The sequence below is a fragment of the Mus caroli genome, chromosome 5 (assembly GCF_900094665.2).
Source record: "Mus caroli chromosome 5, CAROLI_EIJ_v1.1, whole genome shotgun sequence".
NCBI lineage: Eukaryota > Metazoa > Chordata > Mammalia > Rodentia > Muridae > Mus > Mus caroli.
In genome coordinates, this window is record NC_034574.1 from 33,521,843 (window position 1) to 33,528,733 (window position 6,891).

Consider the following 6,891-nt stretch of genomic DNA (forward strand, 5'->3'; position numbering starts at 1 on the left):
CTGGCCTCAAACTCAGAAATCCACCTGCCTCTGCCTCCCGAGTGCTGGGATTAAAGGCGTGCACCACTACGCCCGGCTTTGTATTGATTTCTTACATACTTATTGCAAGATCACAAGGGGAAAAATTTAACTTGAAGATTCAGTTCACAGATGCTCAAAGCTGGTCAGGGACAGGAAAGTTTGTATTCATTGTTAAGAAGGAAGCATACAGCTTCCAAATGCTTATTAGTGTTCAACAGGTCAGAGAGGGCCAAGCATGTAAGGCCAGCTCTCACATTATCAGTCTAGAAACAATGCAGGATTTTAAACGGCAGTGCCAACACTTGGCTGGTGCATGACCTGGGGCACACTGCTTGCTCCTTGGCCTACAGCACAGGGTTGGTGGGTAAGGGCAACCACCACAATGCCAGTGGAAGGTCTCAGGAAAGCAGTTGGTTCACCAGGTCTCACTCGATGCTACTTTACAGTCTTAATAAAGAAAATAAGCCAAGCGTAGGTTTCGGAACTGCCTGGTCGTGGCTCTTTCTAGAACATAGCTGAGCCTCCCTTTACATTTAAACACTGTTTGGTTGTACAGTCAAGACTGACCCAGGTAGAAACTACTTGCCAGCTTTGGGGCAAGTAGTTAAGTTACCTTGAGAGAAAAGACACTGTTGGACGCACACATTACCCTAGGCTTTAGGTGTCAGCTGCTCAATCAGGCTACCTTTCCCTGCCCTCTCTTATGGAAGCACAGTCACTCCATGCAACAGGTCTGCAGCCAATGTCCCCTCTACATGTCAATGAGGAAAGAACGTAGCTGGACAGTGTATCGCACCCACGGCTGAATATGACTGGGAAGCAAAAATCAAACAGCTTTTTGTAGGCGTTCTGGTCCAGGTCTCCTGCCTTTGCTGTGGCTCTGCCCACGCCCATTACACAAGAAGGGGGGCTGGGGGGGGGGAGGCAGGGATTTCGCTTCTGAACCCAAGAAAAACAAAGGATTCTGCTGGAAGCTTAACTCTTCAGCCCTTATTGGCTGGGTCCTTTGGCAAGTGATTTCGCCCTCTTCACTGCCAGTCTGTGTGCCTGCCGCTCACAAGCTATATCTACGCATTCCTTCTGTTTATGACTTATCTCACCTGCCCCTCTATTTGAGCCTATAGTGGCTAGTGGCCTGTCGCTAACACTGGACGGGGAAGATGCCAGCATTAGACTTACAAACAGCATATCATCTTCTGGACCTTTAAATAAAACGACCGCCTTGCCAAGTGCTTCAATGACTACAAATCAGAACTGAGCAGATGGGAAAGCAGGCCTGAATGGGTAGTGTCAATCATTTAGTGGGCTCTTCATGCCCAACCACCTTGCACTCAGGAATGATTAAGGATGACTGTCACCTCGATGACAAGAGGCATGTCCATATGCCACAGATAAAACGCACCGCCCCCAGGGTCTCACTGTCTTCTGAAGGCAGGTGTATTGCAGGGGCAACAGAACAGAGGCTGCGGCAATCTATCTGACTGTCTGCTCCCTCAGGGACTACAATTTAAGAGTGCGGAGCACAGGACCTTGGGAAACCATAGACAGGTAGCAGGCCTTTGGCTTGCTAGCTATCTAGCTATGTGATTTTAGACTTTTAACCTAACTTAGCCTGAGTTTCTGCAGTAGTAAAAAAGGATAATTTGAAGATAAATGAAAAGAAAATCTAAATGCAAGTAGCTAGTAACAGAGAGCCCAGGAAATGACAACATTTTGGTAAGACTTCTTTAAGTGTAAGGTCCAGTAAAGCTCCACATACAGAGGACTTGCTCAGATGCTACGAGCGCCCACCGTTGACAGCGGAAGTGGCTGTGAACTCTACTCCAGAAGACAAAGGGATTTTATGGGCCACTCCTCCCAATAGTTTATGAGGAAAGAGAGAGTAAGGCTGGCGTCCTTCAAGTTCAAGGCTTGTGATTTAAGTGTGAGAAATAAGGTCACTAATGAGCAAACATGCTTATGAGCCTTAGAAAGGACACACGAATGTATGTGCACACACATGTGCCATGGGCGCACACAGACACAAATACAACCAAGGGGTAATAAAAACAGTAGGTACAAACTTCAGATTGGAAACACTCAAAGGGCTCCAAGGTCTCTGAAGATATTTAGTCTGAACACTGTTTTGTATTTCCCTCATTCTCTTTTTGGCCTTAAAGAAAAGTCCCAAAATTTGTAGAATAGTTTAATAAAAGAGAAGCAATCTTTCCTTCTACAACGGGAAACATTGGCCTTGACTATATTAAGAGAAATATGGTCTGGATAAGCCCACGATGTTTAAAGGAAGTTACTCAGGGGCTTTGAAAAGGCTGCTGCTTGGGTCCCATTTCTCATAGACTGGAGTCTAATTGAGGTGGTGGCAGGGCAGAATCCATACATAAGTCTACAAGGCTTCGAAAAGGATTCTTACATACGACTCGGGTTGGGAACCACCTTAATTTTAGGAAAGTGTGGGGATGGCAAGAAAAACTGCCACTCTGTAGACCTCACACCGAAGGTAGGGGCAGGCCACTGCCTTTAGAGTAGTGAGGTGTCTAAACGCGTAAGAGTCAAGGCTTTGCCCCTGACGTGTAGCACGACCTTGGGAATACCAAGGTCTTTGAGAGGTAGACTCTCAGCCATCAGAATGTCCCTGTTCTCCTGCCACAGGATCTGGGCACGGATAAGTGCAAACAGCACAGATGAGAACTGTGCTAGGCCACCCCTGGACGGGTTGCTGTCCCTAAGGAGTCTAAGTGGAGCCAGAAGTAAATGGGCAAGTTCAATGTGGACCCTGTTATCAGGTAGCTCTCAATTGCTGGCTGATTGCCGATGCGGCAGCACCTTGGCCTTAGTCATGAAGGCTGCCTGTAGGAGCAGGCTCATATGGTCCTAGACATGCTTTGAAACAAAACTTCAATTACCTGCTTCTTTTAAAACGAAGGGCCAGGAGATGGTATGTGGCTTTTCTAGGTCACACTGAGGTGGAAAGTGGTGGCAGGCAGCGTCCAGCTAACACTCCCGTCTTGTGAGCTGAGGTCACAGCCAGGATTCCTGGCCTCTTGGGCACTGCTCTTCCAGGCCCAGAAGTCAAGAGTGTGGCAAGTCTCTGTGGCTCTTCCTTTTCTTTCAGGCCTTGTTAGCCACCGAGGACAAGTCTCAGGACTTCAGGCCTGTGGTGTAGACATCTATGCTCAGAAGCCAGGGCTGCGCCAATGGGCCTGCAACAGAGTCAGACACTTGGGTGTAAGTCTGGGATCTGCAAGATGTGGTCTCTTGGATACATTTATTGAAGAAAGGGCAAAACAAATCAACCTTCTAAACGCTTCTCAATGGCAGCCAGTCTAAGCTTAAAAAGGAGGGCTTCCTGGGAACCTAAATGAAATGGAGGGCTTCCTTGCTGGAGTGGGGCACGAGACTGATTCAGAATCCTTCCCAGGCTACCCCGTGTCACCCGCTCCCACCCATGAAGGGACAGTCTGGATTAGATAGTCTCCAGCCACTTTTCTGCAGGTGGCTGGGTTTGCAGGGTAGCAACAGCAAGCAGTGGAGATCAAAGGCACTTTCGGAACAATCAAGGCAGGGAGAATCCTCACTGGGAAGGACCCCCACTTACCACAGTATCAGCAGACTTGGTCATGAAAGGCCGGCCATTGCATTGACTCAGAGGATACAGGAGTGCCTGAGGAAAATGGCAGCCCTCGCAGTGACAATTATGAACCTGCCCTTTGTTCTGCCTCTTGCACAAACACTGTCCCAGGCCCTCTTACTTAATGGCAGATAGACAAGAAAGAAAATATAGCTTTCTTTAAGTGGGCTGAAAATTAATGACTGCCATCTGAGAGGAAGCCAGGAGAAGACAAAGCTTCCCATTACTCGTCCACAGCCACCAGCATAACAGGGCCAGACACATCAGATGCCCCTGCCAGGGCTAACATAACAGATCCAAGAGAAAAACATATCTTAAATAAATGCATGCCTTTGATAGGGATAATGCCTGCGATTTAAAAGGCTGAATATGGCACTCCAAGCATAGAAATATCTCTGGGCTTCCAGAATCCTTGGGAAGGGCATACTCTCCTGTATAGTCCTGGACTGGGCTTAACTTTGTATGTGTGACTTAGACGGACTGAGACACCTTCCCAAGCTAGCTGGCTACTCTTCTGTAGCAAGTGTTGCAAGCTCAGGGAATTGTCTTCGAAGGTGATTTCAACTCTAAACTTAAGGTGTAATGTTTTAAGAGCTCAAACACAACATTGAGTTTGGGTTGATAGGCTATTTTTCAATAGGACAACGTGCTTGATGGTTCACTTTTAAAAATTGATAAATATTGTTGGTATTCTATATTTTTTAATAGCAGAAGGAATTTAATGAGGGTAGATCAAATACCCAACAAACAAGAGGAGTTTGGTATTTCCGATCTTTTGGTTTTCCCTTTTCGGGTCATAAACTTTGCATTGGTTCTTTCTCCTTTTCTGCACCCTTTCCTTAGCCTTAATCTGCACCCAATCTCTTAACTCCGGGCAACTGCATCAAACTGAAAGGCTGTGATGGAGCTGTCCCGCAAAAGGTGACATCAAGACTCATCCCACCCAGAATCAGGTCTTCTGTGGACAGGCCCACCCCGACACCCGCTCCAAAGACAATGCCAGCGTGGTCCTCAAGTTTATTGTTGGCGCGCTCGCAGGGATGCACGCTCTCCCCGGCGAGGCCAGGGCGCCTTCTGGCGCTGAGCGAGGTGCGAGTGCAAGATTCGCACCGTCGCGTCCCCTCAGGGCCGGCGGGTCACAGATGGGGTGTCTTCCAAACGCTGAAAGCCAAAGCCGCGTCAAGCCAGCCTCGGAGGCCGAGAGGCTTTAAAAATGGCCTCCTGACGACACTTCCTGCTAGGGGCCGAGGCATCATTTAAAAAGCCGGCTCAACCGCCCGGCGCGACGAGTCGCGGGGCTGAGCCGGCGCTGCACAAAGGCCTCAGGGTGGGCCGTGGGTCTCCGACCCGATCCGCCTAGCCCTGAGGCGCGCACGCGGAACCGTGGAGCCACGCCCGGCCGCGCCCGCCCTGGTCCCTACCGCCCCGCACCACCACTCACCCGGACGCCGCGGCACCGCACGGTCCCAGATCCCAGCGGACGGACAGGCGTCTAGACCGCCGGCTACCGCCCGCAGACCGCCGCCGCCGCGCCCGCTGTAGGTCCCTACCCGGGGGGGCGGAGTCGGGCCGGCGGCGCGCGTGCGCAATGCGGCGCGACTGCAGCGGAGAGGCGGGCGCCTGAGGTTGCCCCTTCACTGCCCCTGGGCTGTGGGGTCTGAGCTTGGGGGCGATCGCACCCACTGGGTGCAGTGTTTGCATCCCTCCGTCCTGCACGCTCTGCAGCTTCCTCTGCAAAGAACTGAGTGCGCTTCTCTTTGGGTTCAATGGAATATCCATGGGCGCCTGGCCCTCCTTGGGTCCTGCGGAGGGTGGATTTGGTGCTTGCCCTCAAGGAGCATGAAGTTCTACAGTTAAGTCAGTGAAGCGACTACAAATGGGCTCAAGTCTTCAGCCATCACAGCTTCCAGGGGCGCCCTAGTGAAGGAGATGGGCCTGCAGCCCTAGATTTGGATACAGCTAGCAGCTGGCTTAGGCATAGAAGCTTCGACGAAGTCATTTCTAAAGCTAAGGAAGATCATATTTGAAGTCTAAGGCCTCATCTCGTGCACGTTGTGACAGTCAGCAGGGAAAGGATTGATGGAGAGACAGTCAGAAGATGCTATGAGCTCATTTAGTGTGTGGGAGTTTGTGTCTACCTCCTAAGTTTCAATGTCTGCAGGTAAATGGTCCCTTTTCACATTAGGTTCATACCTACAGTCTACTGGATAAAAGACAGTCTTAAATAGTCCCACTCTGAGGGAAGAAGGGAATCATATGGCTAGTGGGCTCACAATAAGTGACTTTGATGCTGCTTCCCCAAAATACAAAACTGTCCCTCAGCAAGGACAGATGGTTGCATGGGAGCAGCATCACTGTGAAGTGCAGATCCTTCATGGACAACAGGCAGACGTTTCCTTCAAAGCTCTGCAAAAGAAGCCAAGACTGGACTCCAGTTCCTTCCTCTGGGTGGGTGGCAAAGATGAGCGCCTAGATATCAGTTGTATGCTGGAAAGAGATGGCGGGCTTTGGCAAAATCCAACCTGGAGGAGCGGAGTTTGGGAAGAAGAGGTAGTCACAATGCCAGCTGCTGGGCAAGCCCCCAGCCCCTGAAAGAGCAGGTACCAGACATAGAAAGTCTGGGCAGAGATTCTTTGCCTTGCTCTTTGAGACAATGCCTTTGACCACACCGTGATAAGCTATCTTCCTGTTTTAGGGTCTTACTGCTGTGAACAGACACAAGGCAACTCTCCCCCGCCCCCCCCCCCGCCCCCCAGACAGGGTTTCTCTGTATAGCCCTGGCTGTCCTTTGTAGACTAGGCTGGCCTCGAACTCAGAAATTCATATGCCTCTGCCTCCCAAGTACTGGGATTAAAGGCGTGTGCCACCACCGCTCCGCACAGGGCAACTCTTATAAGAACAACATTTAATTGGGGCTGGTGTACAGGTTCAGAGGTTCAGTCCTTTATCATCAAGATGGGAACATGGCAGCATCCAGGCAGGCATGATGCAGGAGGAGCTGAGAGTTCTACATCTTCATCTGAAGGCTGCTAGCAGAATACAGACGTCCAGGGTGAGAGTCTAAAGCCCACACCCATAGTGACACACCTACTCCAACAAGGCCACATGTCCAAATTGTGCCACTCCTTGGGCCAAGCATATTCAAAACATGACACTACCTATCCTTCTTTTCTCTCTCTTTTTTTTTAATATTTTTTTATTACGTATTTTCCTCAATTACATTTCCAATGCTATCCCAAAAG

General features: G+C 50.0%; 1 protein-coding gene across 1 annotated transcript in view; it reads right to left on the reverse strand.

Moving 5' to 3' along the window:
- The window catches only part of Znf518b (zinc finger protein 518B), a 17,007-nt gene extending 11,832 nt beyond the window's left edge, over nt 1-5,175 (reverse strand). Inside the window, exons 1-2 of the mRNA XM_021163113.2 lie at nt 5,091-5,175; nt 2,925-3,221 (exon numbers count right to left, since the gene is read on the reverse strand). The gene's annotated coding sequence lies outside the window, so the exon portion shown is untranslated. The remainder of the gene's footprint in view (nt 1-2,924; nt 3,222-5,090) is intronic.
- Nucleotides 5,176-6,891: the final 1,716 nt, after the last annotated feature.